Source organism: Molossus molossus, unplaced genomic scaffold (assembly GCF_014108415.1).
Source record: "Molossus molossus isolate mMolMol1 unplaced genomic scaffold, mMolMol1.p scaffold_m16_p_1, whole genome shotgun sequence".
Taxonomy (NCBI): Eukaryota; Metazoa; Chordata; class Mammalia; order Chiroptera; family Molossidae; genus Molossus; species Molossus molossus.
The window spans coordinates 125,963,489-125,985,652 of NW_023425344.1; the positions used below are offsets into that span (position 1 = coordinate 125,963,489).

The 22,164-nt window shown below is 40.5% G+C and overlaps 1 protein-coding gene across 15 annotated transcripts in view; it reads right to left on the bottom strand.

The window, feature by feature from the left end:
• CREM (cAMP responsive element modulator) overlaps positions 1–22,164 on the bottom strand; it is a 122,700-nt gene that overhangs the window by 57,740 nt on the left and 42,796 nt on the right. The gene's annotated exons all lie outside the window — the stretch shown is intronic.

Sequence of the window (22,164 nt, forward strand, 5' to 3'; positions counted from 1 at the left end):
TCGGCCTATGGACTGAAGGGTCATGGGTTTGGTTCCTGGTCAAGGGCCTGGCCATCATACCTGGGTTGCAGGTTCGATTCCCGGCCCCAGTCAGGGTTGAGTGGGAGGCAACTAGTCGATGTGTCTCTTTCACATCAGTCTCTCTCTTCCCCCCAACACTCCCCCTATTCCTGCCCTCCTTCACTTCCACACTATCTAAATATCAATGGAAAAATATCCTCAGGTGAGGATTAATAAAAATAATAGTAATAATAATAATAATAAACTACTCTTAACAGTAATATGGATACTTTCTAATAATGACTGGAAATGGACATGCCAAAAGCCAGAAACCATAGAATGAATGCCTAAAACCACTTATTACCCAAACTACATAATCTTTATTTCTGACAGAAAGTAACTGTTTAAGAAATGGTTAGGAAGCCATTCACTTGAATTATTCTATCTTATTTCTTCTCAGTATAAGCCCTAAAGAGTACTGACTTGGCAAAAGCAACTTTAAAAAGTCATAGTACAACTGGCCAGTGTGGCTTAAGCATCGTCCCATGCATCAAGAGGTCACTGGTTCAATTCCTGGTAAGGGTATATGCCTGGGTTTCAGGCTCCATCCCCAGTAGGGGACGTGCAGGAGGCAGCTGGTAGATGTTTCTCTCTCATCAATGTTTCTATCTCTTCCTTCCTCTCTCTCTAAAAAATCAATAAAAACATTTTTAAAATAGTCCTGGCCGGTTTGGCTAAGCAGTTAGAGCATCAGCCCGCGGACCAATGAGTCACGGGTTAGATTCCGATCAAGGGCATGTACCTCGGATGCAATTCGTCCCCAGCTCTGGTTGGGGTCAGGCAGAAGACAGCCACTCGATGTGTCCCTTTCACATCGATGTTTCTCTCTCTCTCTCTTTCCCACTCTATTTGAACAAAAATGGAAAAATGTCCTCAGGTGAGTATAAAAAAATTTTTTTTAAACCAAAACATTTAAAAAATAGTCATAATACACAAAATGTGGTATGTACATACAGCCTTAAAAAGGAAGGAAATCATATCACATGCGACAACATAGATGAACCTTGATAATATGTTAGGTGAAATGAGCCAGTCTCAAAAAGACAAATATTGATGATTCCACTTACATGAACTATCTAAAAGTAGTCAAATTCATAGAGACAGATGGTAGAATGGGGCTGCCAGGGACTGAAGGAATGAAAAGGAGTTGTTATTTAATGGGTATAGAGTTTTAGATTTACAAGATGAAAAAGTTTTGAAGATCTGTTTTATAACAATGTGACTACACTTAATACTACTGAACTGTTTACATTTGTTAAGACCACAAGTTTCATTCTTTTTTTTTAACCACACACAAAAAATGGTAAAAAACGATGGCCTCAAACTTGATTATGATAAATAACTGGCTTGGGGCCAGGAAAACACTCAATAAATTGATTTTACCAAAGGCGATGGGACTGACTTCTTCATCAACTCATAGTCATAATTGTAAAACTCTAAGTGCTCTCATATTCCTGGTCCCAAAATTACAGTTCAACACACAGAATGGTTCTTGGTACCAAGAATTATATGAAAACAATTACTAGTATACATCAAAATTAATATTTTAAAATTTTCCATGCTCTTTCACACACCCAAGGTCAGAAGCTGAGTTGGGATCTAAATATAAAACTATCTTATCTGCTATTAAATAGTGAAGGAGTAACAGTGTTCATTACTGCACAGTACTGTGTATGTATAATATTCATGTACATATACAGTTCTAGATGGTAACTATATTTAACATACATTATTACTTTTTGTTAACTATGGATTTTTCCAACATAATGCCCTCTGAAATGATCTGGTTCAACACTAAGTACCTATGCATTACAAGTAATAAAGAATGCTTAATGAAATCTAAAGCCAGATTGCCTAGGATCTAATCTCGGCCTTGCCTTTTACTTCATGATCTTTGACAAATTATTCAGCCTCTCTGTGCCTTATTTTTCTCAACTGCAAAGGAGGATAACAACAGTACGTTTCTATAAAGTTGCTGTGAAAACTGAATCAATGTGTGTAAAGCACTTAGAACAGTGCCTGGGAAATACTGAGTATTCAATAAATGCTCAATTTTGTTATTTTTATTATTGTTAATCTGATTTAAGTTAATCTTACATTAATTTTTAATTACATTAAAATATTCATTTCATTAAATCTGCCAAAATAGAGGTTTTCTGCTACATAGAATATACCTACTTTTTTTTTTTTTAATCCTCACCTGAGGATATTTTTCCATTTATCTTCAGATAGAGTGGGGTAGGGGGAGAGAGAAAGAGAGAGAGAGAAACATTGACCTGAGAGAGGCACATCAACTGGTTGCCTCCCACAAGACCCTGACCAGGGTCGGGGACAAACCACTGGCAATGGAGGTAGGTGCCCTGGACCAGAATCAAACCCTCAACTCTTTGGTCCACAGGCCAACACTCTAACTGCTGAGCCAAACTGGTCAGGGCTAGAATATGCCTACTTAAAAGCAAACATTCTTCCTAAACTATTTCTGCTTGCATTGTCTTCATTTGATATTGTCTCTTAATATATTCAATACTATAGCCAGGCTTTTCTGTCCCAAGACTTTTTGGAGAACAACTAGAGTTTTATCTCTAATAGGACTTAAGAAAACTCACATTTCTGAAAAGCACTATTAAGATGTTATCATCACAATTAACCAATGAAGTGAAAACTTCCCACAGCCTGTGTTTTCCAAATATAATTCCTTTAACAGTGTGAGGTTTACAAAGGTTGTAGTAACAAAAAATAAGAGTGTAAATAATTTCTAAATCTTATTCAAAGAAGAAACTACAAAAGTAGTTTTTCATATTCCAATGTCCTATATACTCTTTTATTGTTGTTCTATTTTTATCATGGTAAAAAATACATAACAAAATTTACCACCTTAACCATTTTTAAGTGTATAGTTCAGTAATAAGCATATTCATCTTGCAATCCTGAAACTCTATACCCCTTAGGCAACAGCTTCCCTACTTTTAATAGAAAAAAATCCAACAAAACAATAAAAGGAATAGAGTTTATATCCAGTTATTTTCCCATTACTGCTAGTGACAAATTACCAATTACTAAAACTAAGAATTTTAATATCAAACAAAAACTACCCAAACCTCATTGAAAATCAATACAAATGACAGAAAATTTTTTTTCTTATTTATTCATTTTTGTTACAGATGTTTCTCCTTCTTCCCATTGACACCCTCCTCCCACCACCTTGACCCCCCTCCCTAGCTCTGTTGTTAATGTCCATTGGTTATGAGTATATGCATATAAGTTCTGTGGTTTATTCCCCACCCCCACCCCCTCTTTAGGGGATTGTCAGTCTGTAACCTACTTCCATGTCTCTGGGACTACCCTGTTCTTCAGACTGTTATGTTATGTTCATTATATTCCACAAATAAGTGAGATAATGTGATATTTGTCTTTCTCTGCTTGGCTTGTTTCGCTTAGGATAATACGCTCCAGGTCCCTCCATGTCGTCTCAAAGGATGAGAGATCTTTCTTTCTTACAGCTGCATAGTACTCCATTGTGTATATGTACCACTGCTTTTTTATCCATTCATCTACTGATGGACACTTGGGCTATTTCCAGATCTTAGCTATTGTAAATAGTGCTGCTACAAACATGGGGGTACATATATTCTTTCTGATTGGTGTTTCAGGCTTCTTAGGGTATATTCCTAGGAGTAGGATCACTGGGTCAAATAGCAGTTCAATTTTTAATTTTTTGAGGTAACACCATAGTGTTCTCCATAGTGGCTGCACCAGTCTGCATTTCCACTAGCAGTGTACTAGAGTCCCCTTTTCTCTACACCCTCGCCAACACTTGTTGTTTGATGTTTTGTTGATGACAGTCATTCTGACAGGTGTGAGGTGATACCTCATTGTTGCTTTAATTTGCATCTCTCTGATGATTAGTGATGTTGAGCATTTCTTCATACATTTAACTTTCAAACATTAGAACAAATTTGGATACACTGTTTTGTGATTATAAGTATAAAAACAAAATCTTTTTCTGAAATTTGACTTTGACTGCTTTATATCTACTGAAATTACCTTTGAAACAAAATTTTATTCAAAGGAAAATATTATCATCTTTAATACACTGAGATGAGCCCTGGCCAGTTTGGCTCAGCAGTCAGTGTGTCACCCACGGACCGAAGGGTCTCGGGTTCCATTCCCGGTCAAGGGCAAGTACCTGGGTTGCAGGTTCAATACCCGGCCCTGGTGGTTGTGCGAGAGGCAACCAGTCAATGTGTCTCTCTCAGGTCGATGTTTCTCTTTCTCTTTCTCTCTCTATCCACCCCCCGCCCCACATCTAAAAATCAATAGAAAAACATCCTCAGGTGAGGATTAACAACAACAAAATACACTGAGATGAAAACACAGTATTAGGACTTACAAAGCAATATAATTCATAACAGCCATGTTAAAGCTTCCTGCCACAGGAGAACAAAGACCAGGAGGACTTGTCAGACAGGAAATGCCTGACACCAAGAATCAAACCATATAAGGACCTAAAAATGCCAAAGAAGTACTCTATCACATATCCACATTCCTGTTGACCCAACCCCATTGCCAAAACCCACCAACCAAGCCCCCCTAAATCCACTGCTGACAAAAGCTTCCTATCTGTGGATGCATATAAGAATGAGACTCCAGCACATAAGGGCTGCCATCATGGACCCAACACTCCATGGCTTGATGCTTTGCAGCCCTTCCCTTTGGATATCCCCATCCCCCATCCCTTTTCTTTAAATAAATCCAGTTTTTCTTTATTCACCATCTGGGGATTGCTATTTAGCCTGCCCATGCACCACTGACTTTAACCTTTCATTTTGGTGGCCCGAACCGGGATATCCAGAAGAGAAGCTTTCCCTTCTTCTCCCCCCCCCCCCCATCTCTTTCCCTCCCCGCACTCCAACCCTAGAGACTCTTGGTCTCGATGTCCAATGTGACCAAGTCCTTCCGGACTCCCAGGCACAACAAGAGTGCCAGATCATCAGACCTTCTGATTCCTACTAAAGGGTGAGTCACTTCATTCTCAGGAAGAGGTCACTAGGGACCGAGATTCTCAGTTCCTCACAGGGCCACCACTTGTGGGCATGGGTCAGACACTTAAAAGCCACTAGGGCAGCTGCTACTAGAAGACTCTCATGACAGGATAAACTGGGCTCGGAATGAGCAACATTGGATTAGGCAGTCCATCAGTTTCAAGCAAATGGCTGAGCAATTGAAGCACACTATAAAAAATCACATACTTGCCCAAACCCCGGCCCAAAACCCCTTGTAGAATTTTATTTTGCAGATGGTGAGTCTCAGTATTGTCACTTTTGGCATTTCAGGGGTAGACAGCTCACTCATCGACTAGTCACGACACATTAGGGTTTCACTGGCAAATCCCAGCACTGGATCTGACCAGTCTCATTCATACCAAGAACTAAGTAGTGAGGACATTTCTATTTTTCCAGTCAGTGGGGGACCAACTCAGTCTAAACTAAACCTTTTTCTAAGTGAGGGATGCCTCCTAGAATAGATTTCAGCCCAAGGAAAGAGGCAGCAACCAGGCTGAGACGCTGGTCCTTGGTTTCTCCCTCTCACTAGGCTCACAACTCTCCCTCTTGCAATCACCTTTTTCATAATAATGCCATGGGCAACTCAATCTCAACCCCTTCCATGATCTCATCTCTGGTCTGCCTTTTAAAGCAATACAGATGGCCACAATATAAATTAAACAATCAGGAGATCTGGCCTCAGAATGGTTCCCTTAATTATAACACCATTCTCCAACTGGATTTATACTGCTGCCGCTAGGCAAATGGTCCGAGATTCCCTATGTTCAGGCCTTCTTTGAACTCTGCTGTCACCCTGAACTTTGTTTCTCCTGCTACATCCTCTACGCCTCCATCCCCAGGCCTCTAAAAACAGGTGAAACCCCTGACTTTGACCCTGATGAATATTCCCCTTTTCCTTCCCCACTTCACAACCCACCTCCCCAGGGGACTGCTGACCCCTCTCCTCTCACCCATTTACGTTCATATCCGGCTCCCTCTCTGACACTAAGCCCCTTGCCAAATAACTCACCAGCTCACACATAGTCTGGACGTCCCTTTCAAAGGACTAACTCAGAAAATTCAAATATTAACATTGCTGCTCACTTCCCTCTCAGGGAGTCTGCAGGTACCTATGGCATTGTCAGAGTACGTACCCACTTTTCAATGGCAGATCTTTCCCAAGTAGAGACCAAGTTAGGATTGACTACCTCACCCTTTCCTATGACTTGACTTGGAGCTCAGCACACAGACAGTACACTTTAATCCAGTACACAGTATATCTGAAGGTTTATTCAGACTCTGAAGATCTCAAACTAAAACTAAAATCAACATGGGAAATTGTGCCTCCAAGGCCAGAAACTCCTGGCTCCCAACCCCCACCCTCCTACCCCCATGAACACTCCTGACTTACAGAAATGAAAAGCTTATCTTTTTTTATTTTATTTTTTTTGGTATGTGCCCCTAGCAGGGCCCAAACCAGGGACTCTCTGGTCCACAGGCATAGCGATGTTCCAACCACTGGAACAACGCGGTATGTGTATGTATGTGTGTGTGTGTGTGTGTGTGTGTGTGTGTGTGTGTGTGTGTGTGTGTGTGTGTATCCCCCCAGAAAGGCTGGTTTCAGGCAAGAGGGGAACAATGATTGCATACATTCCTTTCTCAAGGACACTGATGGGTTTGCAAATAAATTTTATGTACTGTTAAAGACTATAGTGCTGGCGACTCTGACCTATTCCAATTAATATACCTACTAGTTTCTGGGAGCAAGGCAACAGAATTGATTGCTAAATGAAGCCTGCTGTAAAACTGTAGGAGTGTGTTTCTATTACGGAAAGCCAGGTCACCTTAAAAAGGATTGTAGAAAACCAGAATTGGACTTAGAAAAGAAACCAAAGGCAAGCATAGGGTTGCTCCAAAGGCATTTCCCCTCCTTCTCACTGGTAGTTTGGGAGAAATTAAAATTATCATAAAAAGGAAAAAACCCTAGTCATCTGAACAGATCAATGTAACTTATCTCAACCATTCTTTTCTAAATCAGTGAATTTAGAAATATCTAAATATTTTGAAATAACATAAAATACTGAAAGACTGATTGCCAAACAAGTCTTAAGTTCACCTGCTTTTGGCTTTTTATTGCAGAAAGCCTGTAAAGTGGATTTGGAGCTGTTGATATAATGTCTTGTGCTTTGTTAAAGGTGTGTTTCTTGAAAGTGTTAAAGGTTTTGCTCAGTGGTTAGAGCGTCAGCCCGCGGACCAAAGAGTCCCAAGTTCGGTTCCTGCTAAGGGCACGTACCTCGATTGCAGTTTGTCCTCAATCCCAGTTGGGATCATGTGGGTGGCGACCACTCGATGTGTCTCTCTCATATTGATGTTTCTCTCTCTCTCTTCCTCCCTCTCTCCCTCCTACTCTATCTGAAGATAAATGGAAAAATGTCCTTGGGTAAGGATTAAAAAAAAAAAATTAGTAATAATAACTATGATATATATATATAATTATTGTTATTATTGAAATGGATGTTCTAGGAATTTCAGTTGGCTCTAGAAAAAAACTCACAAAGATTCAAAGCCAAGTTCAAACAGGAAATTCTCAGGGGCAGCAGGTGTCAGTGACACCAGGTGAGCCAAGCATGATGGTTCCCTGTGAAGGCATCTGGGAGTGATACTTTGGGTGTTTTTGGTCCACACATTGGGGTGTTTATGAATTGTTTCCAGCGCTTAGTGCACACTTCTAAAGAGCCATGTGCAATATTTTAAAATCTTGCATGTTAATTTTTCTTTATATATTGAAATTGTATAGTGAATCTAAACATGAACTTTATATTGTTCTTTTATGTAATTTCATAAATTATTATTTATCAAGAAACTGTTATCTTGGCCCTGGCTGGTTGGCTCAGCGGTTAGAGCATCGGCCCGCAGACTGAAGGGTTGAGGGTTTGATTCCTATCAAGGGCATGTACCTTGGATGCAGGTTCGATCCTCGGCCCCAGTTGAGGTATGTGTGGGAGGCAATCAATGGCTATATATCTCTCACATAAATATTTCTCTCTCTCTCCCCTCTATCTTCCTTCCTCTCTCTTAACAAAAAAATCAATGGCAAAATATACTCCAGTGAGCCCTGGCTGGTTTGACTAGCAGTAGAGCTTAGATCCGTGGACTAATGAGTCGTGGGTTCAATTCCAGTGAAGGGCACATACCACGGTTGCGATTTATCCCCAGCCCTGGTCAGGGTCATGTGGGAGGCAACCAATCGGTGTGTCCCTTTCACATCGATGTTTCTCTCTCTCTCTTCCTCTCTCCCAATCACTCTATCTGAACAAAAAATGAAAAAATGTCCTCGGGTGAGGATTAAAAAAAAAAAAAATCTCAGGTGAGAATAAAAAACCATATATCCTCCAGTGAGGATTAAAAAAAAAAAAAAAAAAAGTTTTCTTGGAATGTTATATCTTACAGAAAAGCAAAGTTCTTTATCAATTGTATTATAATCAAGTCTATAACCATGTCATTTTAAGTTTTGTCATTTATAGGCAGTCATTGTTTTACTCTCATCCTTTTACAAATAGGTTACACTTTTGGAAAGGTTTGTGAAAAGGACTCTGACTTACTCTAAATTACAGGTTTAATCTCTGTAGGCCAATAAAATATTTCTAAGCAGGTCATCTCTTTGAAGCAAATATTTATAAAACTTTAAGAAATAACTGGATTTGTGGAAATACTGGTGAATAATCAGAACAAAAATCTGTTAATAATTATTATTCAAAATATTGCTGACTTTTAAAAATCTTTTTATAGCTCTGGTCGGTTTGGCTCGGCAGTTAGAGCGTTGGCCCGCGGATCAGAGACCCAGGTTCAGTTCCCACTAAGGGCATGTACCTTGGCTGCAGTTTGTCCCCGCCCCAGTGGGGTCATGTGGGTGGCACCCACCCAATGTCTCTCTCACATCAATGTTTCTCTCTCTCTCCCCCTCCCTCTCTCCCTCCCACTCTATCTGAGGATAAACGCAAAAATGTCCTCAGGTGAAGATAAAAAAATAAATAAAAAGTTTGTTTCCCAGATATAACAAAGCTTGTTTTTATTTCCCTAAAACAATTAGGTAAATTATATCCTCAAGGAACACTGAAGCATTTATATTTTTCTCCCTACCTAATCCTTCCAGATAAATCCCTCCCAATAGATTCCTATTGCATAAACCCAACAGGAATCTGTTCTCTTTATAACAGAACACATGAAACCAGGTTCCAATTATGGTTTTATTAACCAAGTCTTTGACTGTCATGTCCTGATCAAAAGAGACATGCCTGGACTCTGGATGTTACCAAAAAGCCTTAAGGAATTGAGATCGATTCTCAAGACTGATTGAAGCTGATTAGAAGCCACTTGCAGGGAATGGCCTGGTATCTTGCTTGGTCAGTGGTTCACTGCAATCTTTTCAGGTAAGGAACACAGGTTGCTTTCCTGAAAGATGGCAAGGAAAGGGCCTCAAGACATTTCGGGTACTTCAAGAACTTGTAGAATCCACCCAAACCTATAGGTAATGCAGGCAAAGCCAGAATGGCAACTGTGTGGCTTGGCTTCTGTGCCCTGAAGGGCTGACTAAAGCTCAGTCTGAAGTTTCTTTGTAAGTGAAATTCCAGCAAAGCAGATTTTTTTAAAAAGCCTACTGCTATTCTTATTATATTTATACAAATAATCCTACCAAAATTAAAACTGGACCTAATGCAGTGTATTTAATAAAAATGAGGATGATTTTTGGAAGAAAAATTATGTTTCAATGGAAATCACAATGCCCAGTTGTGGATATTGAACTCTAGTGCAACTGATTGTCTTCAAAGATTAAAGTTTTATTTTTATCTATAAACTAAACGGATTCCTGAATTCTTCTAGTTGTCTTCAACCCTCCAAACTAACATTTCATTTTTTTCCCCATCCTTTGACTTGGAATTATTAAAAAACTACTGATACAATGTCAACCATACAAATTTACCTGATCATCTGATGCTGTCAAATTGTCACTGCTTGCTTTATTGCAGCAAAAGAAACTTTAAACCTTCTCGACTGACAGCCTTACAGACTCAGAAACTGGTTTATAATTTGCTACAATCATTAACCTTTGTTTTCATAGGCATACTTATGAAATACGTAACTAATTATTTACACAATATAGATCTCACTTTGGAAGCACATCCATGCCCTCCTTTTTCCAAAACCATATATGAACTAATATAGGTAAACAAATAGCCCTGGCCATAGCCTATAGAGTTTATCCCTACCCTTATTCCTCAATTCCTCAACACACTAACATAGCTTAGGAACAGCTCAACACCCACAAACCAGCAGGTAGCAGCTACAGAAGAAAGAGACCTCCACCTCGATTATATAAGAATAATTACTAACAAATAGAAAGAGGAGGAAAATGTTAGGACTTACAAGGCAATATAATCCTTAAGGGCCATTTTGTAAGCGTCTCCACCACAGGAGAACAAAGACCAGACAAGAAATGCTGGACACAAGGAATCAAATCAAGGAACTAAAACTGCCCCAAAAGCACCCAATCACACATCTGCATTCCTGCAGAACCAACCCCACTGCCCATACCCACCAACCAAATCCCTAAAACCCACTGACGACAAATGCTTCCCACCAAGGACTGCATATAGAAACAAAACTCCAGCTCCTAGGGGCTGCCATCATTGACCCAATACCCTATGGCTTGGTGATGTGTAGCCCCTCCCTTTGGAAATCCCCAACCCCTCCCCGTTCTTATGCTTTTTAAAAATTTATCTTTATTGTTGAAAGTATTACAGATGTCCCCCCTTTTTTCTTATTAACCCCTTCCTCCATGCACTGGTCCCCCTCCTGTCTTCCCCACACTATTGTCTGTGTCCACTGGTTATGCATATATGCATGTAAGTTATTTGGTTTATCTTTTCCCACCCCCAGCCTTCTTCCCTCTGAGGTTCAACAGTTTAACAACCAATTTGTACTTCTTAATCCTTTCACATTTTTCCCCATCCCCTCAACACCCTCCCATCTGGCAACCAACAAAGATTTGTTTCCGTTCTGCTTGTTCATTTTGTTTGTAGATTCAATTGTTCATAGATATGTATTTATTGCCATTTTTTTGTCTGTATTTTTTATCTTCTACAAGATAACCCTCAACATTTCATATAATACTGGTTTGGTGATGATGAATTCCTTTATGTTTTTCTTGTTTGGGAAGTTCTTTGCATGTCCATCAATTTTAAAAGATAACTTTACAGAATAATCTTGGTTGTAGGCACTTGCCTTTCACCACTTTGAACATATCTTGCCACTCTTCTGTCCTGCAAAGTTTCTTTAGAGAAATCAACTGACAGTCTTATGGGAGCTCCCTCATAGGTAACTAACTACTTTTCCCTTGCTGCTTTTTTTTTTTAAATCTTTATTGTTGAATGTAAAATGTATTACAGATGTTCCACATTTTTCCCCCATTGACCCCCTCCTCCCCGACTCCACACCCCTCCCGCCTTTTCCCACACTATTGTCTGTGTCCATTGGTTATGCATATAAGTTCTTTGGTTTATTTCTTCCCACCCCCCAACCCCTTTCCCTTTGAGGTTTGTCAGTCTAGCAATGAATTTGTACTTCTTAATCTCTTCACCTTTTTCACCCATTCCCCTAACCCCCTCCCAACTGGCAACCAACAAAATGTTCTCTGTATATATGAGAATGTTTCTGTTCTACCTGTTCATTTTGTTTGTAGGTTCAATTGTCAATAGATATGTATTCATTGCTATTTTGTTTGTTCATATATTTTATCTTTTTCTTCAAAAAGACCCTTCATCATTTCATATAATAACGGTTTGGTAGTGATGAACTCCTTTAACTTTTTCTTGTCTGGGAAAGTTTTTATATGGCCATCAATTCTAAATGACAGCTTTGCAGGATAGAGTAATCTTGGTTGTAGGTTCTTGCTTTTCATCACTCTGAATATTTTTTGCCACTCTCTTCTGGCCTGCAAAGTTTCTTTTGAGAAATCAGCTAACAGTCTTATGAGAACTCCCTTGTAGGTAACTAACTGCTTTTCTCTTGCTGCTTATAAGATTCTCTCTTTGTCTTGAACCTTTTGCATTTTGATGATGATGTGTCTTGGCGTGGGCCTCTTGGGGTGCATCTTGTTTGGGGCTCTCTGTGCTTCCTGGACTTGTATGTCTGTTTCCTTCACCAAGTTAGGAAAGTTTTCTATCATTATTGTTTCAAACAGGTTTTCAATTTCTTGTTCTCGCTCTTCTCCTTCTGGCACCCCCAAAATGCGAATGTTGGCACGCTTGAAGTAGTCCCAGAGGCTCCTTACACTATCCTCATTTCTTTGGATTCTTTTTTCTTTTTGCTGTTCTGATTGGGCATTTTTTGCTTCCTTATACTCCAAATTGATGGTTTGCTCCTTGGATTTACGTACTCTATTACTGAAGCTGTGCAAATTATTCTTTATTTCAGTTAATGCCTCCTTCAATTCTAACTGTGCATCCATGATTTCTGACTGGTCCTTTTTTATGGTCTTGAGGCCCTCACTAAGTTCACTGAGGTTCTCACTAAGTTCATTGAGCATCCTTATAAGCAGTATTTTGAACTCAGCATCTGTTAGGTTGCTTATCTCCATTTTGCTTAATTCTTTTCTTGGGGTTTTGTTCTGCTCTTTCATTTGGGACCTGTTTCTTTGTCTCCTCATTTTGGCTGCATTCCTGTGTTTGTTTCTGTGTGTTACTTAACGAGAGGTATGGGGCTAGCTGAGACCAGATGCTGCTCGTTTGAAAGAATTTAGGAAAAACCTGAAGCAGGATGAAAGACAGGTCAATCCTAAGGTTAAGCAAGTGGTAGCAGCTTGGGTGGACCTGAAAGTTGGGCGGGGCGGGGCCTCAGGGAGTCATCAGGGCGGGGCTCCCAGTGTGAGCCAGGTTGCTGGAGTCCCAGATATGGCTTCTGTCTGCTGCCCCAGGGAAGGGCTCACCAAAGGAACAAAGGCCTCTGACAGCACGTTTGTCCCAGAGAAAGCTCCCTCTCCAGCCCTCGCTCCAGTGTCAAACAGCTCAGTTCTTCCCTGTATGTCTCTGGCGCCCCTCCAGCAGCCTCCCTCCAAGCTTAGAGGGAGAGAGTCCAATAAGTTCATGCGCGGGGCCCTTTAAGGAGCTGCCTGGGGCTCCAGCTGCATCAGCTTCCCTGAGCCTCAGTTCCCGCTGATTTTTCCAGCCAGAAGTTGTGGGGACTTCTCTTCCTGGCACTGGAACCCTGAGCAGGGCAGCTGGTGTGGGATGGGGACCCCTCAGTCCTCAGGAAGGACCTTCCCAGCCGAGGTATCCTCCTGATTTTTATCCACCACACTTGGGTGTGCGACCAGCCCATCACGCTGCAGCTGCCCCTCGAGCCTCTGCCCCTCCTACCAGTCTGGATGTGGCTGCTGCTTTAATTCCGTAGTTGTAGGACTTCCATTCAACTTGATTTCAGGTGGTTTTGAATGATGGTTGTTCTGTAGTTTCGTTGTAACTTTGATGTGGTTGTGGGAGAACGCGATACCGCATTTACCTATGCCACCATTTTGACCGGAAGTCTCTCTTTCTGCTTTTAAGAGTCTCTCTTTAACACTTTGCATTTTAATTATGATGTGTGTTGGTGTAGGCCTCTTTGGGTTCATCTTGTTTGGAACTCTGTGCTTCCTCGACTTATAGGTCTATGTCTGTTTACTTCACCAAGTTCAGGAATATTTTCTGTAATTATTTTTTTAATAGGTTTTCAATTTCTTGTTCTCTCTCTTCTCCTTCCAGTTCTCCCATGATGTGAATGTTGTCCCAAAGGTTCCTTACACTATCCTCATTTTTTTTTCCCTTTTTGCTGTTCTGATGGGGTGCTTTTTGCATATTTATATTCCAAATCCATAGTTTGCTTTTCAGCTTCACCTACTCTACTACTGATTCCCTGTAAATTATTCTTTATTTCAGTTAGTATTTCCTTCATTTCTGACTGGTCTTTCTTTGCATTCTTGAAGATCCTCACTAAGTTTCTTGAGTGTCCTTATAACCAGTGTTTTAAACTCTGCATCTGTTAGATTGCTGATCTCCATTTTGTTTAGTTCTTTGTCCAGAGTTTTGTTCTGTTCTTTCATTTGGGACATGTTTCAGTTGCTGTTTCCTAGACTTCCTAGGGTAGCCTATTGCAGTAGGTGTCCTGTAGGGTCCAGTGGCACAGCCTCCCTGGTCACCCAGCTGGGCCCTCAAGGTGCACCCCTTGTGTGGACTTTACACCCTTCTGTTGTAATTGAATCTTGATTGCTGTTGGCACATCAATGGGAGGGTTTTACTTAGGCTGATCAACTGCAAGAGCGGGCTGTGTCCACTATTCACTGACCTCTGATTACCTTAAATGATCAGCTGTGCAGGGGCCCACCACACAGAGCAAGACTTACTTCATCAGGGCTCTGGTACCCACAGAGTCCATTCCTTGAGTGTATCGCTTGTGGAGGTGGCTAGGTAGTAGAGGTGGTTGGGTGGTGGTGCTTCAATATGGTCTGAAGCTGTCTACTGGGTGTGTGGGCCTCCCTGGAGGTGCAGGCCAAAATCAGCCACTGCCTGTGTTCTACCCAGAGCCACCAGGCATTAGCTATAAAGCTATCTGCAAATGGCTGCTTCTTGTACTGAGCCTGAAAGTGCCCAGGCAAGGCCAAGGTGTGAACCAAGGCTTGCTATCTCTAGTGCTGGGCCTGGTGCCACTTAGTAAGAGGTATGGGGCTCACTGAAACCAGATGCTGCTTGTTTCAGAGATTTTAGGAAAATCCAAAGCAGGAACCCAGACAGGCCATTCCTATAGGAAAGCCACTGCAAACTGCTTGGGTGGACCCGAAAGTTGGGTGGGATAGAGCTTCAGGAAAACACTAGGGTGGGGCAAACAGTGTGAGCCAAGTTGCTGGAATCCCCAATATGGTGCCCCTCTGCCGGCCTTGTCAGGTTAAGGCTCACCAAAGGAACAATGGCCTCTGCCAGCACAACTGTCCACGAGCAAGCTGCCTCTCCAGCTCTCGCCCCAATGCCAAACAACACAGCTCTTCCCCATGTCTCTGGTGCCTTTCAAGCTGCCTCCCCAACACTGGAGCCCAGAAGGAGCGAGTTCAAGGTAAGTCTGTATGTGGGCCTTTTAAGAGGAGCTGCGTGCCTGCAAACCACTGACTTTAACCTTTCACATAAAGTGCATTCTAAAGCCAAAAACTAACCTTTAACAAAATCTATTAACTATTAAATACAAAATTTTCAAAATATAAGCACAGGTATATAATAAACTCTTGTCCAAATTGAACACAATGATCACCAATACTAATAGTTTATAATTACTTTTACTAATGTCCCTTAAACCTTGAATTACCTTCAAGAATGAGTTACATTTCAAAACAGTATACTTCCTTGAATTAGCTGACTAAGGAACAACATATAATGCAGACATAACAGTTATTGAAAAAAATTCACTGTTTTGCCCTGGCAAGTTTGGCTCAGCGGTTAGAGCGTCGGCCTGCGGTCCAGAGAGACCCAGGTTTGGTTCCCACTAGGGGCACATACATCGATTGCAGTTTGTCCCCAGCCTTGATTGGGTCGTGTGGGTGGCAACCACTCGATGTGTACCTTTCGCGTTGATGTCTCTCTCTCTCTCTCTCCCTCCCACTCTATCTGAACAAAATATTGAAAAATGTCCTCGGGTGAGTATAAAAAAAAAAAAATCACTGTTTTACTTTTTCTTCCATCTTTTGTTCATTTTTAGAGATAATTCTCAGTGAATATAATACTGTGTTAAAAAATTAAATTAGGGAAATGAAAAACAGCCCAGGGAAGGAATACATAAAAATAAAAAAAGAAAAGAAAGTCAACAATAAAGTATAAATTTATATTTCAAAATCTTAAGAGGAACATTTTTCTCCTTCAGTAAGAATCCCTCAAGTAAGGGAATTAACATACTGAAGTTTAAAAAAAAACAAGATTTAATTAAACACTGACCTTAAACTAGACCTAACTTAGATAACAGTAAACTATCCCAAATCAACCTAACACAACACAGGCCATTTTTAATATATAAATATGATGTTGCTAAGCCATTATCAATAGCAAATGTTGCTTGGGTTTGTTTTGTTTTCTGATAGCCATCCACTTCCTTCCTGGTCCTAATTAGGACCACCAAAACAATTAGATTGTTATTTCAATTTTCCACCAGACTGAAATGGAAAACATAAAACTCATACGTTAAAATGTAGCCTTGTTAAATTATTCCCACTTCAATCATACTGCATGCCAGGCCTGCTTTATTCTGAGGTGCTTCTTTATATCCTGTTTGCATTTATAACAGAGAGGATAAGAAAGATTAGCAGAATATTATCCCAGAACAACATTCCCTAGTGGTTTTCTCTGCTCCCTAAGGTCTCCTACTTTCCAAAAATATGTAGGTCATCCATAAGTTTAAATTTTACATTAGAACTAATTCTCTCAAAGCATGATTCTGACCTTGATGATCTTCAGGGTCTCCATCCAACTCTATGACTTGTGATTCTGCCCCTTTCATCTTTTCTCTTTTCTGAAACCTTGAGAACTGGTCATTCACAAAGAAGAGCTACTGAGCTTTCAGAGTTGAGATGTCACACACAGGCCCAAGGTTCAATCAGCAGTCACAAAGAAAGAAGCTCCAGAAAGATAGTTTTAAAGCATGTCCTTTTCAGTGGCTCCATGGGGACTGCCTCACCCACCCAGATCTCAGTGGCAGCATTATCAATTCCCAAGAAACTTAGAACAAAAATTCAAGGTGTCATCACTGCTGCTTTCAGAGTGCAATACATTTGTGAGATAAATGGGAAATGGACTGCATATTACGTAAAGGAATAATGCATAATTTTATTAGGTATGATCATGACATTTGGTTATATAAGATAATGTCCATAATCTTTTAAGAGTTCCTTATCCAGAAGTAAGAGTGAAATGATATAATGTCTGAGACCTACAGAGCTGCTTAAAATACTTCAACATAAGGAAAAATAAAGAAGTTAGATAAGTGCTACAAAATTTTTAAAATTACTAAGTTTATAATATATAAGGGTACATTATTTTACTCTGTATATGTTTGAAATCTTTTATTACAAAACAAATTTTAAATTCCCATTACCCATTTAAAGATTACATTATTTCCGGAAAATGTAAGTGTGACTATTTTAAAACTGCTTATATGTAGTAATTTTGCTTTTCAACATTTTGGCTTTTGGAAAGGGTTTCCTCCTCATTTGGTTATTTAAAACAGACTGTCCAATTTACTACCAAGAGTTTTTCTAGGGGATAGGGAGATGAAATCTAGTCTTAATATATCAACACATACACTTAACAAATAAGACACCAGCTTAATTTCCCTGGCCAGTTTGGCTCAACGTTAGAGCATTGGCCATAGACCAAAGAGTCGCAGGTTCTATTCTGGTCTAGGGCACATACCTCGGTTGCAGTTTGGTCCCCCAGTCCTGGTTGGGATCCTGTAGTGCTTACCAGCTTAATTAAAAGTAAATCAACATTTAAAGAAAAACTGCGGAAAGAAAGCCAATTACAATATTTAACCTCAACTATTTGCCATCCTAGGGTTTATGATGTAGGGGCTAAAAAAAATATTAATACTCCCCCCCCCCCCACCTTCTAAGTTCTTCTGGCTGGGCCAATAATTTAATTAACAAGAGAAAATCAAAGTTTAGTACATGCACGTGGGGAATTCACATAGACATGATCAATCCACAAAAATTCCAAAGACAGTGAGGCATTGGGTATATAAACATTTTTGGACAAAGGAAAAATTGGTGGGGGGGGGGGGGGAATGACAGGGTACTAGATTTGAGAAGCAAGAATGGGCAATTTGTAGGTAGTTGAGAAGGAGCAGGACACACAGGGCAGAAAATCCTTGCTAGGTGACTCAAACAATGGGATATAGAGAATATCTAGCTAACAGGTGCCTGTCTGAAAGCCCTCCAGTTGACCACACTTAATTCAAATTAGGCTAAGCAGCATCCTAAAATTGCCTTCCTGAAGCAGGTTTCTCTTCCTCTATCTCTTGGGCAGGCAAAGGGAGATGGTGAAAGTTTCTGAGTCTTGTTTCTTAATAAACAGCTTAAAATCAATATTCCAAAATGCACCCTCTAGGTGGCAGAACTTTGGTCCCTTCAATGGCAACTCCTGCTTAGCTTTTTCATATTATTGCCATGGGTGACTTCTATTTACCTTTGAATACAAATAGAAGGGAAAGGCTCCATTTGTAGCTGCGAAGTTATAAAATAGAAAAACTGAAAACTCTAGCTTCCCTGAGTTCACTACTGCCTCCCGTAATCAGTCAACAGAACAGAGGCCTGAGGGCCAAGAGCAAGCTCAAGTTTTCAGATCTGCACAAATGGGATGACTTGCAGAGTAAACTTGACTAGCAGATGCTTTGGAAGTGCAATGGTACTCAAAACTACTACTGTTAGAGTAGATAGCTAGGTATAAACATAGGAAGGAAGTAAAGGGAATCACATATTATTAAGCATAATAAACTAGGGAGGTGAATCAGACAATAAGCTTGATTAAGGCCCGAAAGTTACAGCTTCAGACACCTCAGGGGATGACAGCACTGCCCCTCCAGGGGATTAACACCTCTCTCTCCCCTGTGTAGGGAGAAAGGGCCAGCTTTCCAATCTCCCCAGAGTACAATTGGTCCACTGGACAGACTGGGCTGGGGTGGGGGTGAGGGGCAGGTAAAATAATAAAGGGGAAATTCCTCTACTGGGCTCATGCTCAGTAGATGCCAAGATGGCACAGGGGGTGGTACTTCTACTTAGAGGCATATGCAGTAGGACCCAAGATGGCCACCATAGAAGCCTGTCTGTCTAGCCTAGAAAAAGGATCGGATTGGATAGGGGACACAGAACCCAGAAAGATCTAGGAAATGGGACTGGTTAGGGAGAGGGCCAAACACCAGCCCATGAAGGATTGGAAAGTTGACTGTTTAGTTTGAAAGAGCACCTGGTCCTTCTCTAGCCCAAGACAATATAATCCAAACTTAACAAAGGCAAGTTCTCTCTCTCTGGCCTCTAACATGCATTTGTTCACATGTTATCTCTCAGTTGCAGCCATGTAGGCCTACCACCAGCTGCCCAGGGCCTGGAAGCCATAGGGTATCCAAGGGCGAGCCTGGGTACATCTACACAATGCCAGCTGGATCTTGGGGGTAGAGGATAGAAACAACACTAGCCAGACAGGAATAAAGGCTAAACTGGACTAAGCTTTGACATGGACTGAACCAATTGCACAGAATTTGTAGACTCTGGCCTTTTTTCTGGGCTTGATGAAGACCTGGCCGGTTTGGCTTAGCAGTAAGAGAGTCAGCCCCCCAGACCAATGAGACGCGGGTTCCATTCCACTCAAGAGCACGTGCTTCCGGTGCAGTTTGTCTCTGGTCCTGGACAGATTGTTTGGGAGGTAACCAGTTGATGTGTCTCCCTCACATCGATGTTTTTCACTGTCCTTCTCTCTCTTTCTCCCTCCCTCCCACTCTATCTGATGATAAACAGAAAAATATCCTCGGGTAAGAATTAAAAAATAAACTAAAATAAAAGACAATAGGACCAAGGGAGAGGAGACACTAGGAACCTGGGGCAGCCTTCTATTTCAATTCCAATAAATCTTACCACTACATCTCACCCTCTCACACACAGGTCTTCCAAAATGCTTTTCTTGTGACTCTGTGAAAAGACCCCATTTCCACTGGCAACACTACTGTCAAATGACCAGATGCAAAGGATCAAACTAACTGAATCTTTTGGTCACACCTTTTGTTCCCACACTATTTAATGATAATTTGAGCATGTAAAAAGAAAAGTATCATAAATTCTTTTTTATATAAAACTGAATTGAATCTAAAACATCTGGGAATTTACAGTCCTCTAGTTTGAAGAAAATGGAATAAGTGACAAGTAAATACAATGACATCAGGAATTATTCAGAGTCAGTCACTTTTGGCAAACATTATAGGATTAATGAAAAGTTCAGTTTGGCCCTGGCCAGTTTGGCTCAGCGGTTAGAGCGTTGGCCTGCGGTCCTAATAGACCCGGGTTCGGTTCCCGCTAAGGGCGCGTACCTTGGTTGCAGTTTGTCCCCGGCCCTGGTTGGTCGTGCGGGTGGCAACCACTCGATGTGTCCCTTTCACGTCGATGTTTCTCTCTCTCTCTCTCTCTCTCTCTCCCTCCCCTCTACCTGAACAAAAAATGGAAAAATGTCCTCGGATGAGGATAAAAAAAAAAAAAAAAAGTTCAGTTTGATTTCCTAAAACTTCTATTATATAATATTGCACAACAATAATAATAATAATGAATACTCAAAAATGAATAACATCAGGCATCACAAAAGTCTAAATTGATAATTATGTTTGGAATTTTTTTTTTTTATCCTCACCTAAGGGCATTTTTTGATATTTTGTTCAGATAGAGTGGGAGGGAGAGAGAGAGAGAAAAACATCGACGTGAAAGGGACACATTGAGTGGTCACCACCCACCCAACCCAACCAGGGCTGTGGACAAACCACAACTGAGGTACGTGCCCTTAGTGGGAACCAAACCCGGGTCTCTCCAGACCGCAAGGCGACACTCTAGCCGCTGAGCCAAATCAGCCAGGGCTGTTTGGAAAATTTTGACAGCTGACAATTATGTCCTAATTCTTAAAAAAAATCATGATTCATACATGAAATCAAGAATAATTCATATTTAACCAAACCAGTGAATCTGCACACAGATTATGTCTTTTTTTTAATTAATTTATTTTTGTTACAGATGTTTCTCCTTTTTTGCCCATTGACACCCTCTTCCCGATCCCACCACCCCCCATCACAGCATTGTTGTCTGTGTCCACTGGTTATGTATATATGCATGTAAGTTCTTTGCTTTATCTCTTCCCTCTCCCCTATGTCTTAATTTCTTAACATTCTTAGTATGTGAAAGATAAAACCCATAATTTATTTTTTGATCAAATATTTAAAATATATAAAAATAGAACAATAAAACAAGTCCATGAATTTGCTATTTAGATTTAATATCAACATTTGATAGATTTGAGATTTAGGAAGAAGTTTAGGATTATAAATGTAAACCACAGGCTTTTTCTAGTTCTGTGATGTAAGCCAAGGAGGGAAGTGGGGGCAGAAGGAAGCCTTTATCTGCCCCTTGTATTTTGTTCAAAACACTTCTAACTTGCCCACATCCCAGTATATTTCTTTGTCTCACAGACCCATCTTCCTCTGCTATTTCACAGAAAAGTTTCTTGAACAATCTATACTTCCAATTTCCACTTCCTCTCCCTCTTATTTATTCCACAACCTAGCTTCTGTTCACTGGATTCCTCTTCAATTCCCAAACCTCATAAATCCAAGGTTATTTGGCAGACTTCATATTATTTGACTTCTTTAGCAACTTCTGAGGTTCACTAAGGCTGAAGTTCCTCAGAATTGCAAATTACCATCTTTAGACAATGGAGATCTATTGTTTTGACTGTGCAGGCCCAGAATGCTGGGGAATAGGCCTGTGTGGAGGCCAGTAAGCCAGTTCCTAAAGGGAGGGAAGTGGAGGCAGAAGGAAGCTTTGATGTAGACTACCACTTCAGCAGAGAAGGTCAGAATTACAGATCAGGAATCATAAAAACTCTAGAAGATCCTAAAATCATGAAAAATATACATGCATTCTATGTTACTTAGATAAAGAAGACTAAAGAATATACACCAAAATGCAAACAATGATTATATTTCTTAATGTTAAGATTAAGGACAGATTTTATTTTCTTCTTTATAATAATAAATAGTTCATTTTCTACAATGAGCATAACTTTTTTTTTCGGTAATGGTGCTTTTTTTTCTTTATTGATTTTTAGGGAGAGGAAGGGAGAGGGGGAGAGGGAGAAACATCGATGAGAGAGAACATCGATTGGCCACCTCCTGCTCACCCCCCACTGGGGATTGGGCCCACAACCTGGGCATGTGCTCTGACCGGCAATCAAACCTGGCAACCTGTTGGTAC